Source organism: Hylobates moloch, unplaced genomic scaffold (assembly GCF_009828535.3).
Source record: "Hylobates moloch isolate HMO894 unplaced genomic scaffold, HMol_V3 SCAFFOLD_18, whole genome shotgun sequence".
NCBI classification, from domain to species: Eukaryota; Metazoa; Chordata; class Mammalia; order Primates; family Hylobatidae; genus Hylobates; species Hylobates moloch.
In genome coordinates, this window is record NW_026652293.1 from 6,673,773 (window position 1) to 6,679,777 (window position 6,005).

The following is a 6,005-nucleotide window of genomic DNA, read 5'->3' on the forward strand; positions in this document are numbered from 1 at the left end:
TTTCCAAATAACTAAAGATTATATCAAAAGAACTAAAACTATTTAAATATATTTCTTAATAATGTACTTCATTGTATTTCTCCAAAATTGTACCGAATTATTGCCATTTGATCATACTGCACTAATTTTTAACCAGGAATTCTTCACCATATCTTGATTTAAACTACCCCTCTTGTTCTCTTCTTCCCCATAACCTCAGTACTCACCACACAGGACAGCTGGAAACCACAGAAGAGACAGGACCCTGGGGAGGCAGTGCTGGGAAGATTCCCTGCAACTTGGGAGGCAGAATCTCAGACAGAGTACTGGGCTCGGCTTTCTCAGACACCCTAAATCAGATGAAAGTTTGTGCTCCAAATCTCTAGTAAATTGATGCCTGAACCAAGAAACTAAGTCTTGGGAAGGCCACAGCTTTGAGTCACTGAATGGCAGGGGCAGAGTTGGGTAGATCAGGTTCAGGACAAGACCCAATAGGGAGCAATCCAATAAAGCTCCAGATCTTGGGGGAACAATATGAGCTGAACATGAGAGTTCTGGGATTCAGTGGATATTTATATTCATTACCACAAGACTTTCTCACTGTCTTTTTTCCCCTTGTTATCGGGGCACTTGATTGCTTGTTGTCTATGTATATACATCATTTATTTCCAAGTAATCAAGTCACAGTTTAGACATGTGTAATGTCCTTCAGGTATCAGGGTGAGATGCTAAGACATGTTTTACACCATCTCCCAGAGGTGTCAGATCTTCAGTTACTGTGATTTCCCAATAGGCAGGTAAAAACTTAAAAAAATCTAGAGTTAAATGTTCTTCCTAAACACAGCCTAATTGGAATAGAGAATGCATGCAAGTTTATAATTGTAAAAAAAACCCAAAAATATAGTTCAAACAATTACTCCCTCAATATTTATGTTTTCTGGATGTATCTATGATATCAAATTATTCATCCACACTAATTGGAAAGTAAAGGAAAGTTTCTCAGAGTGGTGTGTACAGCACAGATAAAGCATGCGTGGCAAATTAAATGGTAGAGGATGAAGCATTATAAATATAGAAAGGATCATCATGACTTTAAGAACTTTTCAGTGGTGCTGGATCCAAGTAGAGGCCCTTCCCTTCCAGTATTATATCTCTGACAAAAGCACAAAAAGATAAGTTGTAAAAGGTTAACAATAAGTTGTATTTGTTAAACCTAGGACTTAGTTTATTAATAACTATCTGGGTTAAGACTGGTCCATTAATAACTACCTAAGTCATATGCCTGGGTTATTTCTTTTAGTCTCCATGAAGTGAAAAGGTGAAGATAACAGCTTGGATTTCATATTTTGCCCCTTGGAGAAGCTATGTATATTTGTTACTTGAGTATACACAAATATTCATCCACAGAGGACAATAAACGCTGAAAAAATATCCAAAAATGACCTTTAACAGCAAGCTGAGTGGTAATGAGTGTAATGGGCACATAACAACCAAAGTGCTTAACTCTCAAAAATAAAGAGGAACATTTCCCAGAAAAAAATGGGTGGAGTTCTTTGTAAATATTGCTGACAGCACAATTGAATTTCTTTTTTTTTTTTTTTGAGACGGAGTCTTGCTCTGTCACCCAGGCTGGAGTGCAGTGGCGCAGTCTTGGCTCACTGCAAGCTCCGCCTCCCAGGTTCATGCCATTCTCCTGCCTCAGCCTCTCCGAGTAGCTGGGACTACAGGTGCCCGCCACTACGCCAGGCTAATTTTTTGTATTTTTAGTAGAGATGGGGTTTCACTGTGGTCTCGATCTCCTGACCTCGTGATCCGCCCGCCTCGGCCTCCCAAAGTGCTGGGATTACAAGTGTGAGCCACCGCACCCGTCCTGAATTTCAACCTTCCTAGAAAGAAAGGAAAACGAATAAACCCATCATGTGATTTGATTCATTTGATAAACAGGAACTAAAATAAAATCTGACTATGTAGATAAAAGAGGTCATTTAAATAGTTAAGCAGGATATTGTTTTTAAGAAACAGCTTCTGCTTATTAAACATGTTCCAAATTTTTACATAAATTATTGCATTTAATTTCTTAAAGCAAACCTATAACATGGATATTAGTAGACATATTCTATGGAGGAAACTTATTCAGAAAGACTGAGTATACTTTTCTAAATCTTTCTCATCAGTGGCAAAATCAGATTCTGAATCCAAGTCTGATTCAAATCCCAAGCTCTTTTCACTATGTCAAACTAATTGCATTTAATGAGATCGGACTAAGCTTTTTGTGTGGATCTCTGTACCTATCACTTAGCAGAGTATGCCTAAGGACTTTCTGCTTTTACTATGGTGGAAAAGACTCTGAACTGCCTGTTTTATCAGGAGACCAAATCCTTATATAACCTACCAAGAATTATGTGGCTTAGTCATGAGACTGTGACCCAGGCCTTCATCTCCACATATGTTTAAAGAAGAGTTTGGAATTAGAATGGCCTCTATGATATTTCCAGTACAGAAATTTTAAGCTCGTGCAGTAATGGAAAAAATAAAGTGCAAAAAATAGGAATTTATTGTCTTAAATAAAGGACAAGAAAAGCAGAAATTGGGTTGACAATAATGAGGTATAAAACCTTACTCCTATAGCTCAACTCACCATGAAATAATCATATTAACACCTGTATCAGTCCATTTTCATGGTGCTGATAATACCAGAGATTGGGTAATTCATAAAGAAAAAGAGATTTAATGGACTCCCAGTTCCATGTGGCTGGGGGGGCCTCACAATCATGGCAGAAGGTGAAAGTCACATCTTACATGGTGGAAGGCAAGAGAGAAATGAAAACCAAACAAAAGGGGTTTCCCCTTATAAAACAATCAGCTCTTATGAGACTTATTTACTACCATGAGAACAGTATGGGGGAAACCACCCCTATGATTCAGTTATCTCCCACCAGGTCCCTCCCACAACACATGGGAACTATGGGAGCTACAATTCAAGATGAGATTTGGGTGGGGACACAGCCAAACCATATCAACCCCTATTGAATGAACAAAATATGTGAATGTAAAAGAACTTGCCTTAGCCCACCAAGATGCAGTCCTTGAGAAGAATTTTATGAAATTTATGAGATCCTAGAATACACCATTAAAGGAATAAGGATGTAAAAATGGGAGAGAAGAAAATAAATACAGTTTACATTGGCGAGCAAGTTACCTTTGTGGAGAGCTGAAGCTAAACCTCTTAAGGAACCTCAGGTAGAGAGTGTAGAACATGCCTCAGAGATTGCCTACCTGTGGATTAAGAAAGCTGGCATTTATATCTACCAACATCCATCTTGGTACCATATCCGAGGGAGGCCAGCCAATCACTTGGGTTCCCATCATGGAAGATGCAGTGATTTGCCTCTGCAGCAGTAGATTCTTGAATGGATTTGGATTTATCATCCCTATGGCAAGGCTTCTTGCAGCCATAACATCTGCGGACTTACTAAATGCTTTATTTGCTGTTATGGGAGGACATACATTATTGCTTCTGATCAAGGAATTCACTTGATGATGAAATAATATAAGTCAATGAAATGATGTTCCTGAGATTCACTGGTCCTATGTGGTATTCCATCACAGAAGCAGCTGACATTATGAAAGAGTGCAATGGTCTATTGAATGCCCAAGAAGCTAAGAAAGAATGCCTTATGAACTTGGAGTATAGACCTATAGCATATGGTGTATTTTCTTTTCTCTTTTCTTTTCTTTTCTTTTTTCTTTTGAGACAGAGTCTTGCTCTGTCACCCAGGCTGGAGTGCAGTGACGCAATCTCAGCTCACTGCAACTTCCACCTCCCAAATTCAAGCGAGTCTCGTGCCTCAGCCTCCCGAGTAGCTAGGATTACAGGCATGCACCACCATCTCTAGCTAATTTTTGTATATGTAGTAGAGATGGGGTTTCACCATGTTAGCCGGACTCGTCTTGAACTCCTGGCCTCAAGACATCCACCCACCTTGGCCTCCCAAAGTGCTGGGATTATAGGTGTGGGATACTATGCCCAGCCAGGATACGATATATTTCCTAAAATAGTAGTTGATAGTTAGAGCTATTCTGAAGTGGCGAGACTAGTAAACCAAAGGGCAGATATCACATAAAGACAGAGATGCCTGAGGAGTCCCAGCTGTTCTAGCCCTCAGCTTGTTAAGTCTTCCCAGCTCAGATACCAGACATGTGAGTAAGCAAATCTTTATATGATTCCAGCTCCTAGTCTATGAGACACCTCTACTGATGCTGAGTAGAGCAAAGTCATCCTCCACAAAGTTCTGCCCAGACTGCAGATTTATGAACAAAGTAAATGTTACCATTTTAAGCCACTAAGTAAGTTTTGGGTAGTTTATTATGCAGCAACAAATAGCATTACAGCATCCTCTACATTAACAGAAAAAATGTTTTTGATAACTTCACTAGATGCAGAAAACATACTTGATAAAATTCAACAACAATTTATGATAAAAATGGAAACCTCTTAGAAAATTAGGAATGAAAAGAAACTTTCTCAATCACACAAGATCGAGCATGTTCAGGGTGGTATGGCCATAGACATACTACATATTAGTGAGCCATTAAAAGTTTTTCTCTTGAGATCAGTAAGAAGACATGAACAATTGCTATATTCACTTCCATTGTACATTGAATTGCAGGTCCCATTCATGGGAATAGAATGTTAGCTGAGTAAATAGATAGATAGGCAAGCAGGCAGATAGATAGATAGATAGATAGATAGACAGATAGATAGATAGATAGATAGACAGATAGATAAATGGTAGGAGTGGAAAGGAAGGCAAACTGTTATTTCTCACAGGTGACATAATTAGGAACTTTAAAAAGCCAAAGACATATCAAAAATTAATTCGAATTAGCTAATTATCAAATAAAATATCAACAATTAACAATTATCTACTGTCCAAAAATTATATAAAAAGATTTTTTTGTAAATGTAAAACTTAAAATGCCAGGTGCCTAGTGGTAAGTTCAATGAGAGATGTATAAGAGCTCTTCACTGAAAGCTAGAGATAAATAAAAGATATAAATAAATGTAGGAAAATACCATGTTTATGGATTAGAAGGCAAAATATTGTATAGATATCAATTCCTCCCAAATTCATACATCAATAAAATGCATTCTAATAAAAATTTCAAAAGAATTTTGGTGAAAATTGACAAGCTGATTTTAAAATTCATTTAAGTGCAAAGGAGCAAAGTTGTCAATGTAATCTAAAGAGGAGGTGGAGGAGGAATAGGAGAAGGACCCACATTGCCAGATATTAAGGCTCATTATGAAGCTGTAGTAAAGAAGACATTGTGGTATTGGTGTAAGATAGCCAAATAGACCAAGGGTTAACAACTGTGAGTCAAGAACAAATGCCAAATATGCATAGCTAATTGGCTTACGACAAAGTGACACTACAGAGCAATGGGAGAAAGGATGGTCTTTTTAATAAATTATACCAGATTAATTGTATATCCATATGGAAAAAAATGAATCTTGGTCCTTTACTTTACACCATAGCAGTTATGGGTGGATCATAGTTCTAAGTGTGAAAGTAAAATTCTAAATATCTTAAAAGAAAACATGGGCAAAGATTTGGGTGTAGGCATAGATTTCTTAAATGGGATACAAAACACTGATCAAAAGGGAAGCACTTGATATATTGTACTACATTAAAATTAGGAATTTATGTTTATAAAACACATAACTTTATAACAGTAAAAAAAGCCAAGCCATAGATCAGGAAAAAGATATTTGCAATACATATCTCACAAAGGACTTTTGTCCAGAATATATTAAAAACTTCTACAACTAAATTAGAACTAGGTAAATCATCCAATAGAAAAATGAGTAAATGACTTGAACTAGAACTTCACAGAAAAGGAATATCTAAATGGTCAATAAACATATGAAAGGTAATTCAACCTCACTAATCACTGGGGAACAACAAATTTAAAGCACAATGTGATACCCAACAGAATTTCTCAAAAAAAAAAAAAAAAAAAAA